A 17,359-nucleotide genomic window follows, 5' to 3' on the forward strand; every position below is an offset into this window, starting at 1 on the left:
AGTGAAAAAGTTTAATTCCGGTGATTTCTGGAGTGTAGGGGTAAAATCGTAATTTTTTCAATCGCGGACAAAATTTGAGATTTTGAGAGAATTTAGATCACATTTGAAAAATTGGAGAATGGTATGAGTATAAGGGATGAAAAATATGTCTATGGGCAATTTTTCAGGTTTTGGGGTAAAAATGTAATTTTTCAATTTACGGGGGTAAAAGTGTAATTTTTAAAAATTTACTCCACCAAAACTTTGGAAAAGTCTAGAAATTTCATGGAAGACATGGATAAGTGAAGAGGATTGAGTGGTAGAAAAAGAAAGTAAAAAAGATGGCTAGAAAAAAATAAAATAATAAAATATTCAAAAGGTAAATAAAATAAGAATATTTTATTAAGCCTATTAAAAGGCTTGAAAATTCCAGAATTCTTCATTGGGATGGTCAGCCAAAACCAGCAGGAGAGAGAGAGAAATAAGAACAAACCCTAGAGTGAGAAAATTCAAAGAAAAAGTGTGATTTTTCAAGGAATCGAGTGTTTAAATGTATGATTTTTCAAGCTTAGCTTAAGATTTATCATTTCCATGCATTTCCCATCATTTTTCATGGTTGAATCATGTGATTTGAGGATGAATTCAATTCTGAAAAAATGGGTTAGGAGAGAGAAACTTGTTAGATTAATTTGTTTTTAAGTTATGTTAGTGTTTTAAGTTAGTTTAGCATATTTAGGAACAAAACAACAAGAAAAGAATTTATTTTCCTCCATTACCATTATTGGCCGAATTTTCTAGGGGAATATTGGCTGATGATCTTGATGTTTATTTGAGGAATTATGATGAATAATGATGAATTATGAGTCTAGAAAAATAATGGGAATTTTCGGAGAAAAAATACGAATTTTTACCCATTAGGGGTATTTTCGTAATTTGCTATCGGGATTGATAATTTGCACCACACTGAGGAACATTAAGTCAATTTGGGTGCAATTGAGGTATAGAAACTGAAAAAAATTAATTGGATATTAAATTGGACGCGTTAGTAATTTAATTGGGTAATAGGTCGAATTAAGTCAGTACCGCATTTAAGCAGTAGTCGGATAAGTTGCATGTCATATCATGCATATATACCGAGCCTGAATTGATTTTATAATGGTCAAGCATTGATGTGATGAATTATGTATTGTACATTGTGGATAGGTGGTGAGCAAATTACACTGGTAAAAGTACAGAAATTGTGCTTGAAGACTGGGATTAGGAGTACATAGACTCCTAGAACTGTGAGTGGACAATTTATCGTCTTAAATATCTAGAGTTATTATACTTGTTTGATGCTTTTATTGAATGGTGAGCTTAAATTATAAAATATTATGTTTTTCAATTAAAATATTTTTTTTAATAAAAAGGAGATTTATATTGGTTTTGAAATCAAATATTGTTTTGGGAAAATTGAGTATATGGAGACTGTGTTGAAATTTATGATTTTATATGTTATTGAAATTGGGGCTTATGACACTATGCTAGCATGATGGCTAAATTTTTGGGGTTGGCATGAAATATATGAATAGTTTTGGATTGGTCTCGGTAGACTGGATTACATTTTATTCGCCATATTATGCTACTAGAATTTTTATGGGTCTGGTGGTATATTAAACGGTCACTACAGTGGTGGGGGTTTCCGTGGACTGCCTATGAGAGGGGCACGGTAACTCAATTATATATTTACCTCCGGGGGGAGATGTTGGATGAAGTATCTCATGAGGTAAGATTTGAATGCACCTCACGGTCACTGCAGTGGTGGGGGTTTCCGTGGACTGCTTATGAAAGGAGCACGGTAACTCAACTATATATTTACCTCCGAGGGGAGATGTTGGGTGAATTATCTCCTGAGGTATGATTTGAGTGCACCTCACGTTCGGGCCACCACGTGAGAGTGAGACTCAGCCAACGCCAAGGAACGGCTGTGTGTTAGATGTGAAAACATGTTTATGGGTATGGGTCATTGAACAGCCTTGGCGGTCTTAGTGGGATACCTTGACGAAGGTACCCGCGAGAATGATTCTGGCAAGGGCCAAGTTTAAGAAATTCATAAGCCTGAAAATTTTGATGAAAATAAATTGTTTAGTATAGATTGAAACGAAATTTGTGTTATGAACATTATTGAGATATAACGTTTTTATATTGTCTCCATCTACTCGGCTTTAGAAGCTTTTGATGGTAATTGTTTACTCACTAGGATTATTTAATCTCACCCCTCTTCCTATCTATTTTTCAAGCTCAGGACAGTTTGTTGATAGTTGATTAAGACGAGAATTAATCTCAGAGTTGCATCATAGGAAGTAAGGGTTCGTAGCTCTACACCTTCTTGGTTAGTTGGGGGCTCACTTGTCAATGTAAACGAAATTTCATACTTTAATTATCTTTATTACTATATGAATAAATTTATTTTACTCTTACGCTTCAAAAGTTATTTTAGAAAGACTTTGAAAATATTGTGTTTTAAGAAAATAGAATATTTTATTTAATGTTTTTATTATATTCAAATAGCTATAATTTTACTTTAAACGGATGTTTTAGACTTCAAAATTTAATTTAAATCATGAAATATGTGTTTCCACTTACATATTACATTTTTTTCGGATTTCGAAATTTCAAAAAGAAAATGACGAAAATGCCCCTATGAGCTAGAAAATAATATTTTATTGTTTTGAGTTGGAAACAACTTATGTTTTCTTGAAATGCGAGATTTAATAACTGTCGCTCACCGGAGAGATGCGGAAGTTGATGCTAAGCTTTGCGGGGTTTCGATCGGCATTCGGGGTAACGAGTGCTTATCGAGACGTCGCGGCGGTTGTCACGGGCTCGATGGGAGTTCCGGGTCGTGACAACATTGTTTATGAAGAAATTTTGCAAGCTTTGTAATAAATATGTTTTTCCATTTCTTTACATTGTTATATATTTATTTGATCATACTCTTTTAATTAATGATTCAAATACTCATTCTTTTATTGAAGGATGCAAACAAAGTGTTATATAGTACACAATTGTGTATCAACATCTAAATCAAATATTAGTTATTTCACTTCAATTCATAAATTTATTATGTATTATCCTTTGTTAATATTTTTGTATTATTTTTTCATCCAGTAATGTATTCAATATAATAATTTCTTTGATATCAAAACTATCTAACATGAGTTTATAAATTTTACAGGAAATGTGGGATTTGTAATATATGATGTTATGTCAGATGGCTTGATGCGTTGCTATTTGTGGTGGGCATTGTTTGTATCTTTTATTTGCTATTGCTTTCGAGGTTCATTAGGTATTGCTGTTTTTTATTTTATTTTGTTTCATCGAAGGTGCTAATGAAATAAAAAAATGTTTTTATGTTACTTGATGATTATTATCGGGTTGATTGTTGTTTTCATTAACTGTCTATTTTGCTGTAATCTGTATTGTTTTCTTTGGTTGATGAATGCTTATATATCTGTTATTTTGCTGTAATCTGTATTTTGCTGTAATCTGTTATTTTGCATCGAAGGTGCAAAGTCTAAGCGAATGTTTATCATCGATGGTGAACCTGCATTTAGAGTGCTATGAAACACTGTAAAGACTTTTCTAGATCCCGAAATCGCTTCCAAGACTCAAGTATGTTAATACTTTCTTGCAATATTTTGAAACAAATTATACTCTCTTTTTGTGGTTTTTGACTTCTTATAAACTAAGCTCTGAATAAATCAAATAAGCTGCTCTCAGTTGTCTATATTCCAACTGTAAGTGAAACTTGCCACAACTATGAAGCATCTTAAAACGTATTCAGGGACTCTATATAAGTTTGAAAAAGAAGTATAAATGTCTCTTTTTGTTGTATAAATTTGCACCTCCAACTTTATTAGATTCGACTTAACCTAGTAATGTGCAAGGGAACAATTCTTGATGTTTTGAAGAACTGGCTTGAAAGAAGTATTCGAGTTATTTTTTCGATGTTTGGTGAGGTCATTTACCTTCCAATATTGTGATTGTGTTCTTTTCTTTATAACTATAAGCAATCCTCCTGCTAAATGCCAAAACTTTTCTTACAATGATTGTTATGAGTTATCTTGAAATATTCTTGGATTAATTTATAATTTAGGGTAAAATCAAAACTGCTTCTAGCTTTCAAACTTCCTATAATCAAAGATGTAGAATTAGAAGTAAGACTTGAATTCTTGGCATCATACTTTATATTTTTCAAGTATTCACTATTAGGATTTGCACTTTCACTTTCCTTTGGAGAATTTGCTAATCAGAGACTTTATGTTGGGACAGGTAATTAACAACTTAAAAGCTAATGCAGCACGAGATACTCAAGCTAGCAATACAGAATCTAGGCTACCTCTGGAAATTTTCTGATAATAATGGGACGTGGAAGCCAAAAATTTCTTAACAAATTAAAATGTTGGCTCATGGCTACTTTACTTTTGATGAGGATGCTTATGCTGTAGGAGACTGTGTTAAGGTAATTTTTTTCAGCACATTATCTCATTTGTGATTTTTAGATTAATTTCATGATTCCTTAACCATTTGAGGTGTTTAATCCGAAGCATGTGCCAAATTAAGGAGCTACCCTCATCTCCAGTTCTTGCATCCTGCTGTATTGCATTGCTGGAGGTGCATCATATATTGCCATGGTAAGCTTGGAATGAATAGAAGAGTATAGCACTTGGAGCTTGAACATACCTCAAGTTTTGGGCAATTTATGTATGTAAATAAACAACATTTTACCCAGACTTAAAACAGATTTTTTTTACTTATTTCTTAATATTTCAATTTCAAAATTGATATTTAAAAAATTTTAATTAACCTGCAACAGAGCACGGGGTTATATCTAGTTAATTAAGATTATTTAGTACACAAATTTTATGTGGACAGAATTTCTAGCTTACATGGGTGCCTTTATTTGTAAGAAAAAAGCTCTTCCTTTAAGGAGACATGGAAAGTGTTTTTAGCTAGAATATATATATTTGATCCATTAATTGTGTATAGTTTTTATACGCTGTCAACTCACTAAAATGTGCTACCTCATTAATGAGATAAAATAAAAAATCATTAATAATTTAAAATTAAATATTAAAAAATTTATAATAATTAATTAAATAAAAAATTTTATATTTGATACAGTGACCGTGTATAGCTTCTATATACTATTGGCTTATCAAATTTTGTCATCTCATTAATAGGGTTCATATTTTATATTCTGTCAAATATAAATCCAATATAAAAACTGTATGTTAAATGTGTAGAATTTATAATCTTTATGTGTTCACTTAATTATCATTTTAATTTTCTAATATTTTTTAATTATACTTTAATAGACATGTGAGAACTTGTAAACCATTTGTAAAATTTAAATATTTTCATAGTAGGTATATTCCATAATGCACTACCCAAATGTGTAGAATTTATAATCTGTATGTTTTCACTTAATTATCATTTTAATTTTCTAATTTTTTTAATTATACTTTAATAAACATGTGAGAACTTGTAAACCACTTGTAAAATTTAAATATTTTCATAGTAGGTATATCCCAGAATGCACTACCCAAATGTGTAGAATTTATAATCTTTATGTGTTCACTTAATTATCATTTTAATTTTCTAACATGTTTTAATTATACTTTAATGCACATGGCAGAACTTGTAAACCACTTGTAAAATTTAAATATTTTCATAGCAGCTATATCCCATAACGCATTACCCAAATGTGTAGAATTTATAATCTTTATGTGTCCACTTAATTATCATTTTAATTTTCTAATATTTTTTAATTATACTTTTATGCACATGTGAAAACTTGTAAACCACTCGTAAAATTTAAATATTTTCATAGTAGGTATATCCCATAATGCACTACCCAAATGCATTGATATGCCCGTCAACTTTTTTGGGGCCCAGCAAGATATCAACACAAATAACGCACCTTCCAAGTGGCCGTCAGAAAAGGTGAGGATGGTCAAATTAAGCATGGTTATGTAACTTTATTATTATTATTATTATTATCATTATTATTATATACATGTATATATATATATATATATATATATATATATATATATATATATATATATGTCGGCCTAGCAAGACAGTTGTTGGATATTTTCAAAAAAAAGATATTAGAATAAAAAAAATTATGATTGTTAAAAAATAAAAATTTATATCTGTTAAAAATAAAATAAAATAAAATAAAGTCACGTTTGTCGGAAAAGATCAATAAAAGCAATTGTTTGAAACAGACACAAACAGTGTCTGTTGGGAACAAGCATCTAAGTTTATAAAAAGGGTCTTTTTTTACCAACAGAAGATACATAAAAAAATAAGAAAATCTTTCCTTCCTTTCTCAAACATTCTCCAAGTCTTCTATATTATTTTCCTGTAGAAAAATAGTATAGAAGTTTGATAATCTTGTTATACTCCAGTAAGTGCTCAATAGAATGATTTTGTCAATGCAAAATACCGTCAATCACTGAGCTTCATTATATTTTCGATATTTATACGTCGGTAACTCTTTTGCACAATACAAATGGATAAAAGTTTAAAGACAGTGACATTGATGCACACCTTGAAGCCAATTTCTCAGTTTTTCCAGTTTAGTGCTGTAACAATCTTAAAGTTTTATTTCATTTCAACAATGGCTGCTGCAAGTGGAATATTAAGAGAATTGACTTCTGTTTTTGTAAAATTAGATCGAGTTGATGTAGGCCAAGACAAAAGAAAATTGATTTTTCACGAGATTAACTATAACACCCGACCCTAAATTATCTGTGATATATCATTCACATGCTTTGGATAGCATGTTTGTATATTGAATTGCCCCGAAAACAAGTTAAATGACTGTATTGCCCCTAATGGTACGATTCAATTAAATAAGTCTTGAACTAGTTTAAACAGAGAATCGATGATGAATTTGAGAAAACTAAAACCCATGGGTTGATTTAAAATGAGGATTCAGAGTTTGAGGTCCGATATGGAGTTAATCCGGACTTTAAGTATTCTAGGGGCAAAATGGTAATTTGCCACCTGAGGACGAATATGGAATTTTTTTTAATCCCGTTTGATTAAGATTGATTATATTAAACTTATTGGAGTATAATTTGAGGGTTTGGCAGTGAAAAAGGTTAATTTTAATTATTTTTGGAGTGTAGAGGCAAAATCGTAATTTTTCCACCCGTAAGCAAAATTTGAGATTTTGAGAGAATTTAGATCACATTTGACAAATTGGAGAATGGTATGAGTATAAGGGATGAAAAATATGTCTATGGGCAAATTTTCAGTTTTGGGGGTAAAAATGTAAATTTTGACTTTTACGGGGGTAAAAGTGTAATTTCAAAAAATTACTCCACCAAGACTTTGGATAAGTCTGAGAATTTTATCTATGATATGGATATGTGGGACAAGTGTATGGTGAAAATTTGGAAATAAATGGATGGCTAGAATTTAAGGAATTAATAAAACAAAAAAAATGAATAAAATAATATTATATTATTTTAGCCTTTAAAAATGTCAAAATTCCAGAATTCTCATCTTCTTCAGCTGTCCAAATCAGGAGAGAAAAATGAGGAAAAGAAATAAGAACCCTAGCTGAAAAAATTTAGAAAAAATCAAGAGAAATCAAGAAATCAAGCATTAAACAGGTAAATTTCATTGATTTTCCTTGTGATTTTCACTACCCATGCATTTTTTTCTCATTTCCATGCAAAATTAGAAAGTGGGTATGGACACCCATGCTGGCCAAACCTCCATGGATGAGTTTTGAGCTTGAGTTTTGGTTGATTTTAATTGAATTAAGTGATTTTAGTTAGGTTATATTGAAATATAGTAAAAATAAGCTAGAGAAATAATTTTCTCCCATTGAAACCCATTATGCTGAATTTTCTAGGGGAATATTGGCTGCTGATATTGATGTTTATTTGAGGAATTATGACGAATAATAATGAATTATGAGCCTAGAAAAATAATGGGAATTTTCGGAGTAAAAATATGAATTTTTACCCACTAAGGTTATTTTCGTAATTTACTATCGAGATTGATAATTTGCACCACACTGAGAAACATTAAGTCAATTTGGGTGCAATTGAGGTATAAAAACTGAAAAAAAAATTAATTTGGAGTTAAAACGGATGCGTATATCGATTTATCGGGTAAAAGATCGAAATAGGCTTACATCGCGTTTAGGCAAAATTTAGACATTTTGCAGTTCATATCATGCATTAGTAGTATAAATTAGTTTATTTTGGTTTAGTACCAAAGTAGTAAACCTCTTAATTGTACAATTTGTCAAGGTGGCGAATCCTTTAGCAAGGGCAAAGAAATCGCACCCGAGGAGTAATAGTTGGAGTACTCGAATTTAGTTTTCGAAAACTGTGAGTAAACTTATTATCGTCTTAATTATCTAGAGTAGTTTTCTACAATTGTGTGATTTTATGGAAAATGGGTTTAAATGGTAAATTGTTATGTTTTAAAAGAAATTGTGATTTTATAAAATGATTTTATAAATTTTCTGGAAAATCAAATACTGGTTTTAAAAATAGAGTAATTGGAGATTACCTTTTTGTGTTGTAAATTTATGGTTTTAAATTGAATGACTTATGACAATAAATTAGCATGAATGGCTAAACTGATTTTGGTATTAGAATTATTTGTACTGTGTATTTAAACTTGAGAAGCTAGGTTGCGATAAATTGCCATGTCATGCAGAAAAAGATTTTATAAATCAGGTGGTAGATAAAAGATTAGCTACTGCAGTGGTGGGGGGTTCCGTGGGCTAGCCTATTAGAGGGGCACGGTAAACTCCTTTATATTCTCACCTCGGTCGTAGAGGCGCATAGGGTATCTCCTGAGGTGGGCTTTTTGAGTGCACTTCATGTGGACCACCGCGTGAGAGTGAGACTCAGCCAACGCCAAGGAACGGCTATGTTTCAAAATAAAAATATGATTTATGCGAAATATGAATTTTAAACAGCCTTGACAGATTCGGTTGGATACCCCTGGTCCAGGTGTCACCGAGTACAGGATTTGGCATGAGCCAAGTTTTGAGTAATTCACGAGCCATATTGATTATTTGGTTGAAATGAATATTCATGATGTAAAAAATTTGCTGAAGTTAATTATTTTTTAATTGTCTCCATTTACTCGCCTTTAGATAGTTTAGATGGTGTCTGTTTACTCACTAGGATTTTATAATCTCACCACCCTCAATTCCCCACATTTCAGGTTCGGGATAGTCGGTAGATAGCCGATTGCATCAAAGACTTCAGTTAGCCTTGCATTGTCAAAATTATAGGTTCACAGACTCGCATCTGATTGGTTAGTTGGGGACCCACGTGTCATTGTAAAAGTAATTTTATACTTTAATTACTTGATTTAAAATATGTATGAACATATTTAGCTTTTACACCATGTTTTTGGCGGATTTCGATATTTTTGAAGAAAAATGACAAAAATGCCCCTGTGAGCCAGAAAATAATATTTTATTGTTTTGATTTGGAAACGACTTATGATTTCTTGAAATGCAAGATTTAATAATTATCGCTCACCGAGGAGATGCGGAAGCTGATGCTAAGTCTTGCGGGGTTCCGATCGGCATTCAGGGTAATGAGTGCCTATCTGGACGTCGTAACTATTGTCACGGGCCCGATGGGAGTTTCGAGTCGTGATAATGAAAGTGGTATCAGAGCATGGTTTAAAGATCAGAGATTTTGATTTTAAAGCTTTGGATTTTAAAGTTTTTGGTTTTAAAGTTGTTTTAAGAAATCCACACTGACACTGCGTGGCCCAAGTTAAGTTAAGTTAGGTTTGATAGAATAGAATACGTGCATCTGCATATAGAATTTGGAATTGTTTAGACTTGTTTTGGTTTTTCTTATAGATCTTATGGGAGCTATAGGAACTCTTGTTCCCAGTAATTCATTTCCTTGTTAATGTCATGCAAATGTCATAAGTAGGGCCGTTGTTCGGGTTTAAGATGTCACCCGTGACACGAGCCAGTGTTGGAGAGATCTTAAAACGAATGCTCCTAATGAAAGAATAATGAAATGATATATCCCTTCGATTATGGATGTAGAAATTTGGAATTGGACAAATAGGCCGTGATAATTTATTCATTTGGTGGAGTGTATATATTAAGCATTGAGGTAAGAGTAAATTCATACATATGTGCATGAAGATAAGAACACTATGTTAATTGAGTGTGTTATGCCCATATAAAAGTGGTGTTGATTTCAATTAAGCGATTGTGAGATTTTAAAAATTGATTAGATCTATTATAGTTCATGGATATAAGCACGTGAACTAACTCGAGAGTGAGTACTAATGATTACTATAATTGATGTGTGGTCATGAAGTAAGAAGTTAGTAAACAAATCTGCTCTAAAGATGAGCTTGAACTTTGTTATGCATAGTAAGAAGGAGCCAAGGGATTAAAGGACTAGATGTGGAATTGGCAGCTTGAGGTTAAATGACTTGGAAATGTCGAATCTAGTCTAAGTGTCATATGAAGTTCTATAATTGAGATTGATATACGAATTACTTGAAAGATCAATTTAAAAGTGTATTCGGTTCAAAGTGTGGTCTATGATACGAATGATCAATCTTAAAGGTGATCTCCCCAGAGTAAGGAATTTAGAAAATATTGATGTTTGGATATACTCTAAGAGAGAAAACTTCTGCATCCTAAGTTTAGGACAACTTTGATCTTATGATTGCAAAGGCAAAGTGTAATAACTAAGTAAATTATTCACTTAATAAATGTGATTGATTATTGATGAATAAAGTCAAGATCTTGATGTTTAGTGGTATACAATTTGATAATTATGTATTTAAGGGTTATTTGGAGACAATTTCTTTATCAAATTTGTACTAAATGCTATGGTAAAGGCATATCAATTTTAATATGAAAATGTATCCAGGAATGATCTTAACATATCACCAAAGGAGAATTAAACATGTTGAAGTTAATGTTCTAATAGTGTGCATATGATAGAAAGCTAGTTTGTAAGTTGTAGTTTTCATGAAATATATAAAGATTATCAATATATGGACATACACTTGGAGTTATAATTTACAAGTTTGGAGTATTTAAGATATGATTAAATGGAATTACCATTAGTTAAGGTACGTGAATCTTCTAATTAAATTTTGTGGAGCATACATGATAGTAGAATAGAGGAACAGAGTGTCGTGATACTATATGGTGAAGTTACTATACAATATGGAAAGAGTATTCTAAAGTGGGATTTATTGACTGATGATAAGTGATGTGCAATCTGAGATACATGTAGCTATGAATAACTTTGGAGATCTTTGCTTAAGCAAACTCGTACTAAATGTTATGGTAAAGATATATGAATGTTAGTGGCAAAATAAAGACATTAAATCAATGTTCTGATCGCGTACTTGTGATAGAAAGTTAGTATTGCTAATTGTGGTATAGACTCATAGGGAAGCCACACGATTGTGAATAATTGAGGTAGTAGCTTTAAAGGTAGAAGAGTTGCTGGGATAAAGTGAAATCAAACAGTTGCAACGCCACAGTACTGACTATCAAACGCTGTCGCGTTAAGAACCCCTAATGGCTAGCAAGCATGAGAAAATTGAGAGTGGCATGAAGATGAAACTTACGAGTTGAGGAATGGTCATTGGTTTTCATGCTAAGCTTTGTTGTTTGGAATCTTAAGTGCATTGGGGAGGTATTAAAGATAAAGATGATGAGTGAAATTGTAAAGTTTCTTTATTGCCTTGTATATTGGCATGTAAGAGAAAGAAAAGTTAGAGAGTTTTTGAGATGGTTACATAAAAATAAATAAATTAATTAATTAACATGGGGAGTGTTAAGATGAATAATATGATGACTGAAGTCAAATCTTAAGAAATAAGGAAGACAAGAGATTAAGTCTTGTTAAAGACTAATGAAGAAGCGAGTGAAAGGTTAGATGAATATATTAGATACTGATAAGAGATATCAATACCAAGTGAGGAAAATGTAAATAAAGATTTCAATAATGGTATAGCAAATGAGTTGATATAGAATATTGTTATGAGAATATACTGATCTTGTCTTAACTTTGTTGAAGGGAAAGGATTAGTAACAACACAAGTAAACTAGGTGACATGCTAGAAACTCTTGGAGATAAATTGAAATATGAGTAGTTGGGTATACCTTTATGGAAATGATATACTTGGAGTATGAAAGAGCAAATAAGTGATTAGGTGTTTCAAGAATATTTAAATACCTTTGAGGAAGAATTATACATTATACGAGATGAGTATAAGATGTGTGATTTTGAAACTTGCTAAGGAGTCAAATGGCTAAGTCACGAGTTAAGTAATCATCTGTTGTGAGACATAAGTTTAAGATAGATATTCCCAAGGAAATACTCAAGAGAAGTTTTGCTTTAGATCTCGTTAAAGCAAGCACTAAGTTATGTGATTATAAAAAGGAAGTTGTAAGCTGAAAGTGATATTCATATTAATATTGAAAAATACTTGAGGAGAATCTAGTTTCAAGTTTTACAATTTCAGGTACAATTTGTAAATTGGTTAAGGAAGAATGATGTTATAATTATATGAAAGAGTTGAACAAAGGATGATAGAAGTTAACCTTGAAAATGAAGTTTGATAATGAAATTTTCCTAATACATTATGGAAATTGGAATTCGAAAATGCTTGAGGTATACATGATTCAAATGAGTTTGAGTCTTAAGTGACAAATCAATATTGTAATGCAAGAAAGATACAAGGTAATATAGAGGCATGGAAGATGATTAAGGACAAAAGGATGACTCTGAGAAATTATGATATTGCATCGTATTCAATGATCAAATCAAGGTAGATCTTGGAAGCATAAATGGGATTATAAGGCATATACACATATGTGGGGTTGATATTATGATCAGTTCAAGTGAAAAATGGTTCTTGGTGGTTCAAGATTTAAACTTAAGACATGATGAAAAGATAATACCCCGATTAGTTCTTTGAGATTGATAAATGAAATTCTGAGGTCAAAATTTTTATTTTAAGGGGGGTAGTGCTATAAAACCCGACCCTAAATTATCTGTGATATATCATTCACATGCTTTGGATAGCATGTTTGTATATTGAATTGCCCCAGAAAATAAGTTAAATGACTGTATTGCCCCTGATGGTACGGTTCAGTTAAATAAGTCTTGAACTAGTTTAAACAGAGAATCGATGATGAATTTGAGAAAACTAAAACCCATGGGTTGATTTAAAATGAGGATTCAGAGTTTGAGGTCCGATATGGAGTTAATTCGGACTTTAAGTATTCTAGGGGCAAAATGGTAATTTGCCACCTGAGGACAAATATGAAATTTTTTTTAATCCCGTTTGATTAAGATTGGTTATATTAAACTTATTGGAGTATAATTTGAGGGTTTGGCAGTGAAAAAGGTTAATTTCGATTATTTCTAGAGTGTAGGGGTAAAATCGTAATTTTTCCACTCACAGACAAAATTTGAGATTATGAGAGAATTTAGATTACATTTGACAAATTGGAGAATGGTATGAGTATAAGGGATGAAAAATATGTCTATGGGCAAATTTTCAGTTTTTGGGGCAAAAATGTAATTTTTGACTTTTACGGGGGCAAAAGTGTAATTTCAAAAAATTACTCCACCAAGACTTTGGATAAGTCTGAGAATTTTATCTAAGATATGGATATGTGGGACAAGTGTATGGTGGAAATTTGGAAATAAATGGATGGCTAGAATTTAAGGAATTAATAAAACAAAAAAAATGAATAAAATAATATTATATTATTTTAGCCTTTAAAAATGTCAAAATTCCAGAATTCTCATCTTCTTCAGCTGTCCAAATCAGGAGAGAAAAAGGAGGAAAAGAAATAAGAACCCTAGCTGAAAAAATTTGGGAAAAATCAAGAGAAATCAAGAAATCAAGCATTAAAAAGGTAAATTTCATTGATTTTCCTTGTGATTTTCACTACGCATGCATTGTTTTCTCTTTTCCATGCAAAATTAGAAAGTGGGTATGGACACCCATGCTGGCCAAACCTCCATGGATGAGTTTTGAGCTTGAGTTTTGGTTGATTTTAATTGAATTAAGTGATTTTAGTTAGGTTATATTGAAATATAGCAAAAATAAGCTAGAGAAATAATTTTCTCCCATTGAAACCCATTATGCTGAATTTTCTAGGAAACTATTGGCTGCTGATCTTGATGTTTATTTGAGGAATTATGATGAATAATGATGAATTATGAGCCTAGAAAAATAATGAGAATTTTCGGAGCAAAAATATGAATTTTTACCCACTAGGGGTATTTTCGTAATTTACTATCGGGATTGATAATTTGCACCACACTGAGAAACATTAAGTCAATTTGGGTGCAATTGAGGTATAAAAACTGAAAAAAAAAATTAATTTAGAGTTTGAACGGACGCGTATGTCGATTTATCCGGTAAAAGATCGAAATAGGCTAACACCTCGTTTAGGCAAAATTTAGACATTTTGCAGTTCATATCATGCATTAGTAGTATAAATTAGTTTATTTTGGTTTAGTACCAAAGTAGTAAACCTCTTAATTGTACAATTTGTCAAGGTGGCGAATCCTTTAGTAAGGGCAAAGAAATCGCACTCGAGGAGTAATAGTTGGAGTACCCGAATTTAGTTTTCGGAAACTGTGAGTAAACTTATTATCGTCTTAATTATCTAGAATAGTTTTATACAATTGTGTGATTTCATGGAAAATGGGTTTAAATGGTAAATTGCTATGTTTTAAAAGAAATTGTGATTTTATAAAATGATTTTATAAATTTTCTGAAAAATCAAATACTGGTTTTGAAAATAGAGTAATTGGAGATTGCCTTCTTGTGTTGTAAATTTATGGTTTTAAATTGAATGGCTTATGACAATAAATGAGCATGAATGGCTAAATTGATTTTGGTGTTAGAATTATTTGTACTGTGTATTTAGACTTGAGAGGCTAGGTTGCGATAAATTGCCATGTCATGCAGAAAAAGATTTTATAAATTAGGTGGTAGATAAAAGATTAGCAACTGCAGTGGTGGGGGGTTCCGTGGGCCAGCCTATTAGAGGGGCACGGTAAACTCCTTTATATTCTCACCTCGGTCGTAGAGGCGCGTAGGGTATCTCCTGAGGTGGGCTTTTTGAGTGCACTTCACGTGGACCACCGCGTGAGAGTGAGACTCAGCCAACGCCAAGGAACGGCTATGTTTCAAAATAAAAATATGATTTATGCAAAATATGAATTTTTAACAGCCTTGGCGGATTCGGTTGGATACCCCTGGTCCAGGTGTCACCGAGTACAGGATTTGGCATGAGCCAAGTTTTGAATAATTCACGAGCCATATTGATTATTTGGTTGAAATGAATATTCGTGTAAAAAATTTACTGAAGTTAATTATTTTTTAATTGTCTCTATTTACTCGCCTTTAGATAGTTTAGATGGTGTCTGTTTACTCACTGGGATTTTATAATCTCACCACCCTCAATTCTCCACATTTCAGGTTCGGGATAGCTGGTAGATGGCCGATTGCATCAAAGACTTCAGTTAGCCTTGCATTGTCAAAATTATAGGTTCACAGACTCGCATCTAATTGGTTAGTTGGGGGCCCACGTGTCATTGTAAAAGTAATTTTATACTTTAATTACTTGATTTAAAATATGTATGAACATATTTAGCTTTTACACCATGTTTTTGGCGGGTTTCGATATTTTTGAAGAAAAATGACAAAAATGCCCCTGTGAGCAAGAAAATAATATTTTATTGTTTTGATTTGAAAATGACTTATGATTTCTTGAAATGCAAGATTTAATAACTGTTGCTCACTAGGGAGATGCGGAAGCTGATGTTAAGCCTTGCGGGATTCCGATCGGCATTCGGGATAATGAGTGCCTATCTGGACGTCGCGGCAGTTGTCACGGGCCTGATGGGAGTTTCGAGTCGTGACATTAATAAATAAGATTTCTTTCTCTAATTAATTTTTTTTACATGAATTGTTCTAACAAAGCCTGTTGCCATTCAATAACATTTCGTTATCCTTCATTATCAAGATAAAATGGGAATATCAGAATTGCATAGCAATCATATTTCTTAATGATTAATTTAATTGGTAGTCGATAAATATGACCTCAAAGACCACAAAATAAGAGTGAAAAAAACACAATTGTATTAGGAGAGAAACTATAAAAATAAGAATTATTTGTTGTTGGTGTATTTCCATTTATATTGAACTCTTTTTCTAAGATCAAAATAAAAATTCAGGGGTGGACGGTTAATTGATTAATCTGTTCTAAAGTTGACTTAAACTAGTCATTTTTTATTTGATGTGATTTTTTGAAAAAGAAAAATGACACTTTAGACACTTAACGTGTTGAAGGCTTGTTTATGTTTCAAAATTTTCAAAAAGATGTTAGTAGGCTTGCCTTTCACGTCTTGTACTTTAATCAATGCCATAAATTTAAGTTCCTTAATTAAAACATGTCAATAATTATAAGTTAGAACAAAGGTTTGTTGTTTCATTCATAGAATAAGAAAGCTTATACTTGATGCCTTTTTTTTTTTTGAAGTTGTGATAAGGTAGAGAATGACAAGCCGACATGAACAAGTTGGTTGGTCAAAATTTTATATATTTATATATATAAATGATTATTTTATGAAAAAAATACTAAAATTCTAGAAAATGAGAATTTTGAGATTGAATTAAAATTTGAAAGAAATAGAGCATTGGGGTGTTTTAGAATCGGAAGAAAAATGGGAGATAATAATTTGATGATCTCTATTATCTTATTTTTTTAAGTGATTTAGATGGAAATTTTGTTGGGCATTTAAACTCAAAGCCAACAGCAACATTTTCTTCAATACAACTTTTCTTAGAAAAAAGGAAATGATAAATTGCTTCAGCAACTTGAGAATTGTCTTGTAAAAGATTTCCAGAGGAAATATGGATTTGATAGGATATTTCCTGGATGTCATCAAACAATGAAATGTATGAGTGTATCAGATGTTATTTTAGAAATTAAAATATTTCAAAATGAAAATAACATAATTCTATCACAATCGTTCTACATTGAAAAAGTGCTAAAAAAGTTTGATCTTAGTAATTGTATATACCCATGAATCCTCAAATTAAATTAGTACCTAATGTTGGTAGGACTGTTGATCAATTACAAATATACAAGAGTAATTGGTTGCTTAATATGTTGCAATGAAATGTGCAAGGCCAGACATAGCATTTGCTGTTGGATTACAAATTTAGAAGATCATGCTCTCACAAGTTGATGGATCTTCATGCTTGGTGGGAGTGCCAATTTTTGGGAGTTCAAGAAACAAACGTATATAAC

The sequence above is a fragment of the Theobroma cacao genome, chromosome 9, assembly GCF_053813885.1.
Source record: "Theobroma cacao isolate CCN51 chromosome 9, ASM5381388v1, whole genome shotgun sequence".
Taxonomy (NCBI): Eukaryota; Viridiplantae; Streptophyta; class Magnoliopsida; order Malvales; family Malvaceae; genus Theobroma; species Theobroma cacao.